The 17,273-nt window shown below is 46.6% G+C and overlaps 1 protein-coding gene and 1 pseudogene across 1 annotated transcript in view; both read right to left on the reverse strand.

The window, feature by feature from the left end:
• The window catches only part of LOC136947791 (histone H2AX-like), a 115,056-nt gene that overhangs the window by 94,657 nt on the left and 3,126 nt on the right, over positions 1 to 17,273 (reverse strand). The window lies entirely within an intron of this gene.
• LOC136947492 (uncharacterized) lies at positions 12,605 to 13,449 on the reverse strand (annotated as a pseudogene).

Below are 17,273 nucleotides of genomic sequence, written 5' to 3' on the forward strand. Positions count from 1 at the left end.
TGTTCACAATAAAATGTATGTAAAGTTATTAACCTTCCTTCCTACTTTTCCTCTGCCAACAGTGGTTTGGCCTGTACTTTGCCCACGTGCGGCCACAACTCCTCACCTCTAAGAAGGTCAAAATCAGTGAAAGAGAGGAATGCTTTTTCATCTCCACCACTGGGAATCCTATTCACAATCCCGGCAGAGATCTGAAACGGCTGCACGTCAAGTAAGCTCACCATCATTTTTCATTTCCACCTCAGTATGTGCTCGATTTAGTAGCTGTCTCAGGTAAAAAATGTTAATACATTTCGTATTAATATGTTTTTCAAACCTACGTTTTAGATACCACATTCAGCCAGTTGCCGTCCACGAAGCACGTCAGGCTTTTGGGATGTCCGCCAATAGTATGAGCTATGCCAAACAGTCTCTGGTGGCGGGATATCTCGCCTGTTCAATTGCAACAGCTGATACAGTTGTGGAGGCCAGACAGCTGCTGGATGAGATTGCTGGTGACTCAAGGTAACAATCTTTTATAATAATAATAATAATAATAAGACTTTATTTATATAGCACATTTCATACAAGAATTGAAGCTCAATGTGCTTTACATAAAATCAATAAAAACAATAATACATGTGTTAAAAGTAATACAAATAAATAAAAAATAAGAATATATTTTTTTTTAATGTAACTCAACAAAATACAAGCTGCAGTATTTGTGGGAATCAAAACACATAAGTCGCAGTCTTTGCGGTATTTCGAATCCGTCTTAGACTTAAGCTGCCTTTGCAGTTTCCAAAACATATGATAAGCCAGACTAGCCGCAATCTATCTGCAGTCTCTCGAATCCGTTTTAGACTCGAGCTGCCTTTGCAGTTTCCAAAGATATAAAAGTATATCTGTCAACACAGTTAATACAATCAACAATTTCTTTACACAGTCATACATTCATATATATTTTTGACAGACTGAATACTAATGTTATATTCTTCTTCTAATTTTTTTAATTTATTATTCAGCTCTGAGTCTGCCCAGTCAGCATGCGATGCTGCCCACCAGACCATCACTGGTTCAAATAAGAAGATGTCTACGAAAAGAGCGTTTGACAGACTTCTTGAAATGCACCCGGTGACTCTGGATGAGGAACCACCTGCTAAGACTCTGCGCACACAAATCTCACTCGAGTTGCAGCGGCCGCTCTATGACCATTGGCTGAAAGAGCAGAGGAAACTGCGTGCGCAGCATGTTGCCTGTGAGTATTTAAAGAATTTGACTATATTTAATAAAAGTAAAAATGGTATGCGTAAGATGTAAAGCAATTTTAGTCTCTCTTCTCAATTAATGAAATATTATCATTTTCTTTTGACAGCACAATTCTCCCGACGCCTCCCAGAACAAAGCAGGGTGAAAGACTTACTCAGAACAACAGACTGGAAGAGAAACATCCCCAAGATTGATGCAATCCTCAAAGAGTGGAAAAAAAGAGGGCAAAATATGGCAAAACAATACACCTGACCGCCAGTAAAGAGGAGACTGGTTATATATTTTCTTTGTCAAGACAGGGCAGGAACTTTACATTGATGCACATTCTGAAGCTTGTGAATGCCACCCTGGACAGCAGACCTTTGGGCGGTTGATCAACCAGTCAAGAAGTAAACCGAAATTAAGTGCAAAGCATTTTTCTGTGGAAACAAATGGGAATGAAACGGATGTCATTCTTTTCCTCGCAAAAAACAACATTAGGTGTTGAACTTCTGTTTGATTACGGAGTTCAGAGGAATTCTTTTTGAAGGCGTGGAACTCCAGTGGCTCTAGACCATCTGAAAGCAGCAGCCTGCCTTGCATTGGACCTAATACATTTAGCCTTGAATTTATTCAATTTGTATATATGCTTTTTAAACTTTGTATTTTCTCACTGTTTGTGTGAACAAAATGTCACTGTGGTCCTGTTTCCCAAGAAAGGAAGGATGTGACACAATGTACATGTAACAAGTCATTTTTAACTAAGTTACAATAAAAAACAATCGAATACAGGGGCCATCTCCTTTGTTCTATTTCAGACCTCTGTGTTTGAGCATGCAAGAGAGTCATATTAACTAAAAGGTTTTCAGGTTAAATGCTCTTAATAAGAACCTCATGCAAGTCTAAGTACACATGACCGGTACAATGAAACTGCGAATGGCTCATTAAATAAGTTATGGTTGCTTTGATCGCTCCAACGTTACTTGGATAACCTATGGAAGCAAATCGTTACCAAAATTCAAATGCAAATGCATTTCCAGAAAAACATTTGCATTTTAACAATGTGGCTGCATTATTTGACTCATAAATGAAATTAGTAATCAATCATCCTATTTGCATTTTAATTTTCTTCTTCAAGAGTGCTCAATCTTTCACTTAATTAAAATGAAAAAGAAATTTGAGATTTCATTTTCAAAACATGCCCCAGCAAATAGATTCCAAAATTCAATTTGAAATGTAAAATTTGAAAATTAAAATGCATTTCCAGAAATGCATTTTCATTTTAAGAACGTGGCTGTAAAATCGTGACCACAATTCAAATTCAAATGCATTTGTAGAAATGCAAAATGAACGAAAAAGCATTCTGAGCGGCGCAGCAGAGTGACGTCAGTAGCCGCTCTTCTTCAGCTCCCTGCTGACCGAGCTACCCATCTTGTTCGGTAGGGAGCGGTGTGCACATCTGCATTGCATTACATTGCAAATGTGCCGGGAAATTGATTGAATTGCCGGATCTTTAGATGACGCATCACAGACTGAGCAACTTGATGTCAAACAATGACTAAAACAGTGGCAGAGCTACTATTAATGTGTAAATCTGTGACGGCAGATTATGCAGCCAAGCTCTCTATGACTTGTTCTACTCGGTCACGGGCATCAGACTCAGATATATTATTAGATTCTACCTGTTCAGCTAATTCTAACAGTGTTTGCACAATTTGAGGGAGCGCCATGGTCTGTGATGCGTCCTCTAAAGCAGCGGTCCCCAACCTTTTTTGCGCCACCGACCGCTTTCATGTAAGACATATTTTCACGGACCGGCAGAACGGACTGGGAGGAAAGATAGGCCCTGGACAGCTGCGCTGCTAATGCATGTACATTCTGGGTTTGATGTGATCCTAGTTAGTGACTTCCACACCTAATAAAGAAAAATAGTTTAGCTGATTTGAGCGAAAAATAGTTTTTGGAGTTTTATGTAGCCTAAAATAAACAGCCGTTTTTTCAATTGACCCATCTTTAAGTTTCTTAGCCTGGTTTTCCATCGTTATATTGTTACTAGCTAGCTTTCGATGTGTCAGTCCCACTGTTGTGTGTGACTATAAGCTACGACAGTGACACCCGAAGTGCGTTCCTTATATCCAGTTCAGGCCTATTCCAAAATGTTGTTTGATTGCTGTCAGGGCAGAAAATCCCGCTTGATGTTGGAAATGGAAGCAGGGTTTTCAGTGCTTTAGTGGCGATCTCAGGGTAGCCTTCATCCAAAACACCGATAGAGTTGTTGTCTCAAACAGGCTTCATTGAGTGGTAACTATCAATTGTCATGTGTCAAGAGGAAGAGACGCGCATGATACCGTTCAATAAAGCCCACAAACTTGCTAAAAAATGAGTAAACACACGTTTTTGCAGAGCTTTTTTGCTCAGGGGAAAAGGCCCGCGGAGACAATCAGGTCATTTTTCAGAATAAAACGTCTTTCAGACCCTCGGGGGTCTCGGCCGGCCCCAGACGCTTTGGTGACTCTAGATAACTTCGAGCCGATCGCACGCCCTCCGTGGCGGTGACGTCTCATTCGAATGTCTGCCCTATCAACTTTCGATGGTACTTTCTGTGCCTAACATTGGTGACCATGGGTAACGGGGAATCAGGGTTCGATTCCAGAGAGGGAGCCTGAGAAACGGCTACCACATACAAATTACCTACTCCCGACTTGGGGAGGTAGTGACGAAAAATAACAATATAGGACTCTTACAAGGCCCTGTAATTGGAATGAGTACACTGTAAATCATTTAACGAGGATCCATTGGAGGGGCAATTCTGGTGCCAGCAGCCGCGGTAATTCCAGCTCCAATAGCGTATCTTATAGTTGCTGCAGTTAAAAAGCTTGTAGTTGGATCTCGGGGTCGAGCTGGCGGTCCGCCGCGAGCAGTGGCGGAACCAGACTTTTATATATGGGGTGGCCAAGGGGTGGCCAGGGCTACTTCAGGGGGTCCACAGACCAAGACTGAAAATGTGTGTGTAACCTTAGCCTGGCATCTAAGCAGTGTAAATTATTCATATGATTGCTGATGAGAAATTCAAATTCAAATTCACTTAAGCCTGAGTTCTTCACTGTGGCCTAGTATGGTCCGCTAGGGTTACTTTAATCAAATTCTATATTTACTATGAATAGACTGTGTCTCTACATCTGAATTGCAACTCATTTCTTTCTTACACACGCTGTACTGTACTCATAAACTGGAGAGACTTTGGTCACTCTGTTTTCATGAATATATAATCTGGGTCTATCCAGGTTAGAGGTTAGATCCTTTGATGAATCTTTTAAATTAAAACATAACTATTAGTGTATACCCACACAAAAAATGCCAAAGCCATCAAAACAAAAACACTCATGAATCAACAACCAACATTTTAAAGTGAGGCTTAATCGGAAAAAAAGGCTGTAGGCTTACATGTGTGGCCTACAAACACAAGACCTGGTGCCTGTAGCCTCGGGGAGGGAGCTGCTCTGAGGTGTTGGGGTGATGCAAGGACTGGGGTCTATTTCCACCCGATCCTGTTTGCTCAGATTTTTGAAGAAGTCTGCTATCTCACCCTTTCTTTTAATGTTTGAAGTGAACCCTAAGCAAAAATAACATGTAGGCCTACACATCCAATTACCCACATTTGAGTCCAATCTCAATCTTAAACATATCCCCATTATTATCTTCAATCAACTACCAGCCTTTAACCCTTGTGCTGCCTTCGGGTCACATGACCCAAAGGTTCATAACGAACCATCGTTGTGTTTACCCAATTTTACCCAATACAAAAACAAATAAAAATATTTTTCTTTTAACCTTCGCAATGTGGGGGGTCTGAGACAGCCCAACGGTTAAAAGAAAATTCTTCACTTTGTTTTTGTATGCGTTAAAGTATAAACATAGTGTAGCGACCCACACAGAAAGACGTGTGTTATATGATAGGCTGTTAGTTGGTTGTTTACCAGTAGTGTTCGCAGGGTCCGACATGCCAATCAACCTGCTGTCTGCCACCACGGGAATGCCCGGAATGTTCGGATGCCGGGCATCCTGGTTGTTGGCGAAGGGCAATGGAGGGGGTTTGTGCAGGGGGATGGAGCATTCGAAGTTAGGACCAGGTTTAGCATCTGTTCTTTCTGTTATGTCTGGGTTTCACAAGAGACGGTTGATATGCAGATATTCTGTATACACGAAACTTGTGTCTTAGGGAGGTCAAGAGGTCGCTCCGTGGGCCCCTAGAAGGACACATATAGATCTAGGGATGCACTCTGTGCAACCTCAGGAGAGCGAGGAAGCAGATAATGGTCTCCAAACTTAGTTATGACCGCATCACCTGTGTGCCATTTCCCCTGTGCATTATTCGTGGAATGTGTACTGTTAAAGGGCATGTTTTGGTGGTTACTATATCTGTACTGTTTAGCTCATGTATATAATGGCCATCTGAGATGGTTTTCACTCATGCCAACCACTCTGCCTGATGTGGTGACGTGATCCGAGCAACTCGATCTAATAAACAAAGTGAACTCTTTTTCATTTGGGTGTCTTCCTTGGCCTATCTTCTGACAGTAAAAAGTCATATAACAATGGTTACTATTGTTTTGTGGTCTACCTTTCTTTTATTTAGCAGGGATAGGGCCACACAGCTGTATAAACGTTTGGCTTACTAGTAGCCTGTCTACCATGTGGTTAATAAAGGTCAATTCGGGAACTTCATCTTATGCCTGGACGATTGTTCCTTTCTTACTTAGTCAGGTCATTACAATAGATTTCAAATGGCTAAATGATACTGTTTTTGTTGTTTTAAAAGTGTGCTATATAAATGAAAAAAAAACGAAATTGAATCAGCAACGCCACAGTATGACAACTGGTCGTATTGTAACTTTTCAGTACAACCATCTGGTAAGCTGCTTCCACTGCCAAGGACAAGAGCAGGCTGCAGCGTATCATCCGCTCGGCAGAGAAGGTGATTGGCTGCAATCTGCCTTCCCTCGAGGACCTGCACACCTCGAGGACCCTGAGGCGAGCGAAGAAGATTGTGGCCGACTCCTCCCACCCTGGTCACTCCCTGTTTCAGTCACTCCCCTCCATCAGGACCAAAACCTCACGCCACAAAACAGTTTTTTTTTTCATTTGTATTTTTTGTAATATTTGTATTTTTTGTATTTTTACCATTTGTACATAAAGAGGAACGTTTTGCAAAACTGATCACTTACACTGGTTAACTGAAGTCAATACCAGGCTACAAAGTACAGTAAAACAAAAAAGATAGGCAGCAAATGAAAGAAAAAAAGGTATTTTATTTGTGAATTTTCTTTACACACATTTTGGTCTATAACTGACCAAAAGTAAAACATAAATACAATCATCACACAGGCAACGTTTCTTTTTTGTACAGTAACAGTAACAATTTACAGAAGAACAGAACATACTGCCAACTGTTAAAAATACTAGCATTTAGTATTTTACAGTAAAGGGGATGAGCTCTTTGTTGCTTTTCATCTTGTTTACCTTTTCTGCTAATTCGCCAACTATTGACCACTTTTGTGTAATAAATCCTCTCCTTCCGTATCCCCCCTCCGTGCTTTTGCTCGGGTGAAATGAGTAGTATCCTGCATACTGCCACCCTTGTTAAGCGAGGGGCGTTGTGTCGAATGGAATACGCGTACACGCGCGCACACTTTACTTTTGAATCACATGCAGGGGCGGTTTTAGGGCGGACCGGGCAGACGCCCGGGGCGGCATTTTTTCATGTCACGTGGGGGAAACACGAGCATAAAATAAATAAATAAAAATCTCTGCGCCGCGAAGCTGTTTTCTCTTTTCTATCATTTCACTGTGTGGGGAATTGGCAAATTGGCGCCCCCTTCAGGCAGCTGCAGGCACCCCTGCTTGCTGAGAAGGTGCCGTGCACAGAAGCTGTGTGAAAAAAGGGGAGGGGACAGACAGCTCACCTGACTGGGTCTCCCAAATGGAACGGACAAGGGGGGGGGGGGGGGGGGGGGGGGCACTGTATAGTGCAATACTCTAAATTAGTGGGCTAAAGTCAGTTGCACCTCGACTTTCTTCCAAATAACGCACATTTCATTCATAATATTATAAATAGGCCTAAAGTTCCTGCACATTTTAGTTTTTTTTTAATTGTGTGAAATGGCTAATAAAAATATGTAACACAAAACGATTGTGGTCACCAAGGTGAATTGGTTTAGTCTTGACTTCTGGTCGTGAGTGACAGTGTTGGGGGAATGGGAAATCTGTTGACTGTTGAGTGCCAAAGAAGATGGACAGGAAAAGGTCAAGTAAGCCATCAGGTGCCCAATTTCGAAAAAAAAGAAAAGAAGAAGAGGAGAAACGAGAAAAAGATAAAGGTATGCAAATATGTTTCTGTATGATTATTACGGTATCCATGTCATGAATGAAGGGCTAATGTTAATTGGTGGGTATAGGCTAACTCTTACGTTGTTAGCCTTTTTGCTATGATGCTTTAGCCTGGCTGCCAGCCCAACTTCGTCCCGCCCACAAAAAAATTTGATCGGGAAGTTGGGTCTGGGGACAACTAGGCTACAGAAAACCAGAATCTGGGCGGACCAATGAAATTGCCAGGGCGGGCTTTATACGATGATGGACAGATGATCAACAGAACGTAATCACCCACGTCACAAAAGAGCGCTTAAGTTGAATTCGTTTTGAACAAACATGGCTACCGCTGGAGATCTGGGATGTTATGATTCTGCCATCGAGTCTGTTTTAGAAGACATCGACAGCGCATTAATTTTGAAAGAGGAACAGAGAAACGCAATCAAGGCATTTGTCGATGGAAAATATGTTTTTGCCGTCCTTCCTACGGGATTCGGTAAAAGTTTATTTTATCAGCTGGCCCCGATGGTCGCGAAGAAGATGGGACACAATGAAAACCCAGTGGCCATCGTATCAAGCATGCTTCAAGTCTGCTTGCAGTTTAGTTCTGTTGACAACAACTATGCGGCGCTTAACATACGTCACATACTACGTTGCTCTGATTGGTTGTAGATCTATCCAATTGAGCGAAGAGGCATTTGTTTTCCAGGTTCGTTTGAAACACGCCCCATAGTCACAGCCCAAGGGAGAGTTCTCAGACTCATATTCTGACTAGAATTATGAGTATGACAACGTCAGGCTAATGATGCTTGCTATGCAACAACAATATTTCGGTTTTAACTCAACAAACACGAGATAACATTTCACCATAATAGTGTGCTTTGCAACCAAACTGTTACAAGTTCAGTTATTATTTATTGTCATTATTTAGGTTAGGCCCTGTAATTAGCCAACGGAATTTTCAAATCTGTAGGTAGTTTCAAAGACGACTACTATATTTCGTGACAAAGTATAGTTTAACGTCATAACTAAAAGTGTTCCTCCCTAAAAGTTATATTAATATAGCATGTAATAACAGACATTTAGCTGTAAGGGCATGTTTATGTAAACCTCCTATTATGTTTGGTGTCAATTTGACCCCAGGCTGTTTTAGCTGTATAGAACATAATCGGTCTTACCATAACAGCCTTTTGATTTCAATGGGGGGGGGGGGGGGGGGGGGGGTTAGAACGATAGTTAATGGCGGTAACTCCAGTTCTATGAGTGGAGTGGAGCCCCATAGGGGAGCTCTGCTCCTATTGGTTTACCCGCTGCCTAGTGCAGCTAATGACTGAAGATCAAAATATACACACACCTGTCACTCACACAGGTGCCCTATACAGTTAGGTCCATAAGTATTTGGACATTGACACAATTTTCAGCATTTTGGCTCTGTATACCACCACAATGGATTTGAAATGAAACAATCAAGATGTGCTTTAAGTGCAGACTTTCAGCTTTAATTTCAGGGTATTTACATCCAAATCAGGTGAACGGCGTAGGAATTACAATACATTTTATATGTGCCCCCCCCCCCCTTTTTAAGGGACCAAAAGTAATTGGACAATTGGCTGCTCAGCTGTTCCATGGCCAGGTGTATGTTATTCCCTCATAAAGGGAGTTTGTTATTTCATTGACAAGGAGCAGATAAAAGGTCTAGAGTTCATTTCAAGTATGGTATTTGTGTTTGGAATCTGTTGCTGTAAACTCTCAATATGAAGTCCAAAGAGCTGTCACCATCAGTGAAGCAAGCCATCGTTAGGCTGAAAAATCAAAACAAACCTATCAGAGAGATAGCAAAAACATTAGGTGTGGCCAAATCAACTGTTTGGTACATTCTTAACCCTCGTGCTGCCTTCGAGTCACATGACCCAAAGGTTCATAATGAACCATCGTTGTGTTTACCCAATTTTACCCAATACAAAAACAAATAAAAATAATTTTCTTTTAACCATTCCAATGTGGGGGGTCTGAGACAGCCCGACAGTTAAAAGAAAATGCTTCACTTTGTTTTTGTATGAGGTAAATTTGTCGCAATACGACGGTGGGTCACAATGACTGATAGGTCAGAATGACCCGAAGATAACACAAGGGTTAAAAAGAAAGAACGCACTGGTGAGCTCAGCAACACCAAAAGACCCGGAAGACCACGGAAAACAACTGTGGTGGATGACAGAAGAATTCTTTTCCTGGTGAAGAAAAACCCCTTCACAACAGTTGGCCAGATCAAGAACACTCTCCAGGAGGTAGGCGTATCTGTGTCAAAGTCAACAATTAAGAGAAGACTTCACCAGAGTAAATACAGAGGGTTCACCACAAGATGTAAACCATTGGTGAGTCTCAAAAACAGGAAGACCAGATTAGAGTTTGCCAAAAAACATATAAAAGAGCCTGTACAGTTCTGGAACAACATCCTATGGACAGATGAGACCAAGATCAACTTGTACCAGAATGATGGGAAGAGAAGAGTATGGAGAAGGGAAGGAACTGCTCATGATCCAAAGCATACCACCTCATCAGTGAAGCATGGTGGAGGTAGTGTTATGGCGTGGGCATGTATGGCTGCCAATGGAACTGGTTCCCTTGTATTTATCGATGATGTGACTGCTGACAAAAGCAGTAGGATGAATTCTGAAGTGTTTCGGGCAATATTATCTGCTCAGATTCAGCCAAATGCTTCAGAACTCATAGGACGGCGCTTCACAGTGCAGATGGACAATGACCCGAAGCATACTGCGAAAGCAACCAAAGAGTTTTTTAAGGCAAAGAAGTGGAATGTTCTGCAATGGCCAAGTCAATCACCTGACCTAAATCCAATTGAGCATGCATTTCACTTGCTAAAGACAAAACTGAAGGGAAAATGCCCCAAGAACAAGCAGGAACTGAAGACAGTTGCAGTAGAGGCCTGGCAGAGCATCACCAGGGACGAAACCCAGCGTCTGGTGATGTCTATGGGTTCCAGACTTCAGGCTGTCATTGACTGCAAAGGATTTGCAACCAATGTTAAAAGTGACAATTAGATTTATGTTAGTTTGTCCAATTATTTTTGGTCCCTTAAAAAGGGGGGGGGGCACATCAAATCCATTGTGGTGGTATACAGAGCCAAAATGATGAAAATTGTGTCAATGTCCAAATACTTATGGACCTAACTGTATAAGGGGGTGACAGCCGTCACTCATCCTCCCAAAAGTATTAATACAGCCGGGTTGAATAAGTCGAGCTGGGCCTGCAGCCCTATGGGGCTCCGCTCCACTCATAGAACTGGAGTTACCTCCATTAACTATCGTTCTATTTCGTGGAGCTCCGCCCCATAGGGGAGCTCTGCTCCTATTGGTTTAGGCGGAGCGAGCGAGGCCAGATATACCCCCAGCGAGACTAGATCTAAAAGACCCATAATCTCACAAGGCACCGAGGACAGACCTGCTGATGTAATAATACACAGGGTCTGTCCTCCCGGTCAGGCCGCTACTGTGACAGAGAGCCGTCCAGGGTGAAAACAGGAGAGAGTTTACTTAACCCTTGTGCTGCCTTCGGGTCACATGACCCAAAGGTTCATAACGAACCACCGTTGTGTTTACACAATTTTACCCAATACAAAAACAAATAAAAATAATTTTATTTTAACCTTCACAATGTGGGGGGTCTGAGACAGCCCGACGGTTAAAAGAAAATGCTTCACTTTGTTTTTGTATGCGGTAAAGTTGTCGCAATACGACGGTGGGTCACAATGACTGATGGGTCAGAATGACCCGAAGATAACACAAGGGTTAAAAACTCATGTTGTTCCTCTCGCCTGCACAACAGCTAAGCTGGACGGGCAACAGAACACATATAGTATAGACATCTCAACTGAGAATGTCTGACTGTCCCACACTTGGCGATAAACCCAACGAACAACTCGCATCTAGGGCCCACAAGAACCTCACGAGTTATCATCTCGCTGCACCTGATCCACCAGCCATGCTGAGAACAGAATGCGCAAAAGATGAGGAGGAAACGTCCAACAGATAATATCGCACAAATGGTGAAGGCGACGACCAAGACGCTGCTTCACAAATCTCCTCCACTCCAACACCCCTGAGGATGGCGGCTGATGCCGCCACTCCTCGGGTGGAATGAGCCCGAATGCCAGGTGGCACAGGACATCTCATTGACTCGTACGCGAGACCAATAGCCTCTCAGAGCCAGTGAGAAAGTCTCTGTTTGGAGAGTGGCAAGCCAGCCCTCGATCCACCGTAGCAGATCAGTAACTGGGGAGAAGATCTGATGCTTGCTGTGCATTCCAGATAGCGTGAGAGAGCGCGCACTGGGCACAGGCTATGTAAGCGTCTTTCCTCCTCTCCACTGTGCGGAGGTGGGAAAAAAGCTCTCAGTTCGCAGCTTTGTGCCCTGAACGCTCGGCTAATCACCTTGGGGATAAAAGCCGGGTTAGGACGCAACACTGCTCTTGTTCGATCACCCGAGATGATCAAACAATCCGCGCGTGTTGACAAAGCGCACAAGTCGCTCACTCGCTTAGCCGTAGTCAAAGCGAGGAGCAGACTCGTTTTGAGAGAAAGCAGACGTAATGACACATTGTATATGGGCTCGAAAGGTGGCCCACACAGAGCGTCTAAAACCAGAGATAAATCCCATGTAGGTGTTGACGCTCTCGGAGGTGGCCTGAGCCTACACACCCCAGCCAGAAAACACTTGACCAGCGGGTGGCTGAACAGTGTCGTTTTGGCGAACCCTTCGTGACATGCCGAAATGGCCGCCGCGTAAACACGAACCGTGCTCGCGGCTAAGCCCTCATCAAACAACGATTGTAAGAAACACAAGAACATTTCGACCGGACATGAGACCGGGTCAAGGTTCTGTTTTCCACACCATTGCATAAAGGCTCGCCAGCGCGACGCGTACCCTCTAGCAGTAGATTGTGCGCGCGCACTCTGAATGGTCTGAATGACAGCATCAGACAGACCCCTGCGCTCTAAGAGTTCTCTCTCAGTAGCCAAGGCATAAGTGGGCCTCCGATCACTGGAGGGCTCTTCACCAGGCCTCCGGCCTGAGAGAGCGCATCCGTCTGATGAGGTATGGGCCAAGGCCCGCCCACCAACATCCCCATCATCTCCGGGAACCATGGGGCTCCGGGGCGATCGGGGGCTATCAGAATGAACGACAGCCCGTCCGACCTCACCCGAGCCAGCAAGGGGAGGATGGAGGCCAGAGGTGGAAATGCGTATAGCAGACCTCTCGGCCAGGAACCGTGCTCGAACGCATCGACTCCAAGCGGAGGTCTGTCCTGTGCGCGCAGCGAGAACCACAGAAGACACTGTGTGTTGGCTCATGACGCAAACAGATCCACCTGTGCTCGGCCGAAACGTGCCCAGATCAGAGACACGATGGACGGTTTTTCAACCTCCATTCGTCCTCTCTCGGGCCACCTCTTGACATCAGGTCCGCTCCCTCGTTGAGCAGACCTGGAATGTGCAGGTCTCTCAGGGAGCGTAGGTGCGTGAAAGCCCAAGTCCACACTTCCTCCGCTAAGCGATGAAGTGATGGAGAGCGCACCCCTCCCTGTCTGTTGATGTAAGCCACCGTCACCCTGTTGTCGGATCTGACGAGAACGTCTTGATCCTTCAACACCAGCGCGAAATGGCACAAAGTCAGTCGAACCGCTTCGAGCTCCAGGAGGTTGATGTGACGCGTCTCTGACGGTTCACATCTTCCTCCTATCGAGCCCGCCTGACATACTCCACCCCACCCGGTCAAGGACGCATCCGTAAAGACCGGGTAGAGAGATGTCACTCTGCCCATGTCGACTCCGCGCGCCATGACGCGCGGGTCTCTCCAATGGTTCAGATCGGTTTTGACTGATCTCGGTAACACTAGCAGTCTGCGGCGGTGTCGCACAGTATCCAACCGCAGCTGAGCAAACCATCTCTGCAGCTTGCGCATGTATAACAGGCCTAGAGGCACTACTACATGAGCCGCCGCTATCAACCCCAATAGGGACATCACCGACAGCGCGGTGATTGTGCGTGAGACCCAGAACGCGCAGAGAGCTATTGAAATAGCCTCTCTCCGTGGTGCCGACAGTCTGGCTCTCATCCCAACAGTGTCCAAATGGATACCTAGGTAGGTAAACTGTTGAGCGGGCCATGGAGCGCACTTCTCCCAGTTGACAGCGAACCCCAACTGGCTGAGCTGACTCACCAGTGAGGTCGCGTCCTGGATAGCTCTGCCGGAGACTGAGCTAGAACTAACAGGTCGTCGAGGTACGCCAGAATGCGTATTCCTCTCCGCCGTAACGGTTCTAGAGCTGCTTCAACGCACTTGGAGAAAGTTCAAGGAGCCAGCGCGTACCTAAACGGCAGGCGCGTGTACTCGTACTTTTTCCCTTTGAAGGCAAAACGCAGAAATCTCCTGTGCTTCAGTTTGATAGGCACATGGAAATACGCGTCCTTCAGATCTATGCTGACCCCAAAGTCGTTCCGCTGTACACAAGTCAGCAAACGCTTTATCGTCAGCATGCGAAAGGGCCGTTTGGCCACACTCTCGTTGAGCACCCTCAGGTCTAGAATCGGCCTCATCCCCCCTCAAACCTCATTTTTCTTGGGAACCAAAAAATAAGGGGAGTAGAGACCCGAGTTCTCCTGATCTCTGGGGACCGGGATCACTGTCCCTTTGGTCAGCAAGCTCGCTATCTCTGTCCGGAGCGCGAGTGCTTTCAGGGGGCAGGACAAGCGCGTCTTCCTCACTCCTCTGAAAGGAGGGGGAGTCCGCATGAACTGGATGGCATAACCCTCTCTCAGTATCCTGTCTAGCCAGCTTGGCAGTGAGCATGACTCTCGCCACTCTGCATAACGCAGAGAGAGCGGGCGTGCGTTTAGCTGCGGAGCCGCAGACAGGAAACGGCCGTACTCTCGTCTGACCCCAGCCGCCGCTGTGCACCGAATCGGCGGCACAGCCCAAGGTGGGGTCGACTCGAAAGGGCTGGGGCTGCGCCCCCTGACCAAGAGAGGTCTGAGCTCTGTCTTCGCTATGAGCTTCAAGAGGTCTCACAGCGCGGCCAGAGCTCTGGGCGCACAGCCGCAGTGATGGCTCTTGTAACGTGACAACAGAGCCACACGCTGTGTCAAGGTGCACAGAGACGGGTAGCGGTCTGGCTACACGCTTGCTAGCTGGGCCAGACTCCGCTACGTGTGCGGTGCTTGATGGTTCGGCGTCACTCGTTGAGGACAACTCGCGAACCGAAACCAACTCATTAACCCGCTCGACAACAGTACGAGTGCTCAGCTCTGTACTCGTCGAAAGCGTAAGAGGCACTGAATGGAACACTTGTCTTTCAGGGAAAGGGTAAAGTGGAGGTCCAAGCCTCTTTATTTCATTCAGATAGACCAGGGTGGGGACCGAAGCCTCGGTCCCCGCCGCCAGTCACGCTCTCCTCTTTCTTCCCCCTACGCCACCACGCCAGCTGGCGTTAGGTGGGCGGCTGTGACCCGCTCTCTCGGGGGGAACAGCCAAGGGTGGAACAGGTGCCGCGGGAGGAGCAGCCTGCGTCGCAGCGGCCGCTCGTGCCACTGGACGGCAAGCTCGTTTCCTCCTGCTTTGCGAGGCACCGGTGGAAACAGAGAAGGGAGCAGCGTTAGGTTTCTTCTGCAGGGGCATATGCCCTAGCAGGTGCCTCCTCTCCTGCTCCAGGCGCGAGAAGCGTTCGGAGGCTGACGCCACAGCCGGTCCGAACAGGCCCTCGCTAGCCACTTGAGCGTTGAGCAGGGCGGACTTGTCCGCCTCCCTCATGGCTGTTAGCAACAGCCACAGGTGGCGATGAACCACAACGCTGTTTCACATCGCCCTGCCAGCGCAAATCGCTGCCCCCTGATTCAGGTGGATCGCGGCAGATGCCATCCTGGCAACCCACGACGTCTCCTCGGCCGACAGTCCCTCAGGCCTCTCCGTGGAGAGTTTGGAGACCGCCGCCGTCAGAAGGGCGGCGTTCCCAGAGGCAGCCGCTGCCTGCGCACCCCAGACATACGCCTTGTCTGCCAAAGAGGCAGTAAGCTTGTCCCGGGATGATGGCAGGGTCGCCTTCCTCGCAGTCATCCAAGCGCTCGCCCCTGGCACCAGGTAAGCGACGAGGGACGGTTCCAAGGGTGGGGGACCGGACTTCGCTTCCACACCCAGCCCGTTCACCCTCGTGAACGGGAGGAGCGCCTTGACCGGGGCGTTAGCCACCAATGGCGCTTCCCATGAGCCCTGCACATAGTCTGCCAGTCTCGGCATAGTGGGGCATAAGGGCTTCGAGGCCTTACTGTGTTTTGCATGAGGGCCGACATCCCACGGGTCATCTTCCTCTACAGGAGGCGAGGCCGGCAGGGGAACGCCCATGATTTCGGCTGCCTTCGCGATGACAGACGGAAAGTCTGCCCTGCGAGACAGCGCTGAGGAGACGGGAGGGGCGGGAGCCGGCTCTTCGTCATCCTCTGAGGCCGAGGTCAACTCGCGCCCTTTTACCTCAGAGAAGTGCGGGGGGGTTGAACGCAACACGCTTGGGCAGAAAGCCTCCACAGGAGGGTCCCGCCCAGACGTGTGCACCTCAAGAGCCGCCTCCAGGTGGTCCTCAATTTCTGAACTGTGCAGAGACCACATCTTCGAGGGGCTCCTCCACCTGAAAGAAGTCGTGACGCAGCCGCCTCTCCGAAACGGAGAGGCCAGCGCACGACAAGCAGACAGGAGAGCACCAAACCGTCCCTGGCATGCCGAGGTCCCAAGCACACGAAACAGAATGGTCTCCATCAGCCTCCAAGAAACAGCACCGGCATTGGGCTCTTAAAAGAGCCTTACGTGGAAGCGATGGAATGGAAACGCTCATTTCAGATATTCTTTAATCTTCAAGCCACTAAATTCGAGCAACCCGTGCTGAATTTTTTGGGAGGATGAGTGACGGCTGTCACCCCCTTATATAGGGCACCTGTGTGAGTGACAGGTGTGTGTATATTTTGATCTTCAGTCATTAGCTGCACTAGGCAGCGGGTAAACCAATAGGAGCAGAGCTCCCCTATGGGGCTCCGCTCCACTCATAGAACTGGAGTTACCTCCATTAACTATCGTTACCTCCATTAACTATCGTTCCATTTCGTGGAGCTCCGCCCCACAGGGCAGCTAAGCTCCTATTGGGTTAGGCAGCAAACGACTGAAGATCAAAATGTATCCGCATCTGTAACATCTCAGCCTGCTTTTTTGGAAAGTCTAGTCTTTTACTGTAAGATGTCAACAAGATTCTACAAGACATGTTCACCTGGCTATATCCAATGTTGTGGTATTTCTGCAAATGAGAGAATAAATTAGTATGCTCCGTTTGCCCATGTTAACAAACCGCTTCAAAAAACTTGTAATACATTTTTTGTTTGTCTTAATATAAGTAATCAACTTAGTAATTTTCATTACTGAGTTGACCCCCATTTTGGCTTAAATGACTGGACTAATAGCTAATAATATAGACAAATAATAGCGACTACTTAAAGAACCTCTTAAAACGCCCATAAGTCATCACAGCAAACTAAAGCCTAAACCATGTAGTCTGCTGGTTGTAAAGAAATTTGATGATAAAATGGTGCCCAAAATGAGGAGCGACGGAAAGGAACAAAGAGAAGGGT

This window comes from Osmerus mordax, chromosome 8, assembly GCF_038355195.1.
Source record: "Osmerus mordax isolate fOsmMor3 chromosome 8, fOsmMor3.pri, whole genome shotgun sequence".
NCBI lineage: Eukaryota > Metazoa > Chordata > Actinopteri > Osmeriformes > Osmeridae > Osmerus > Osmerus mordax.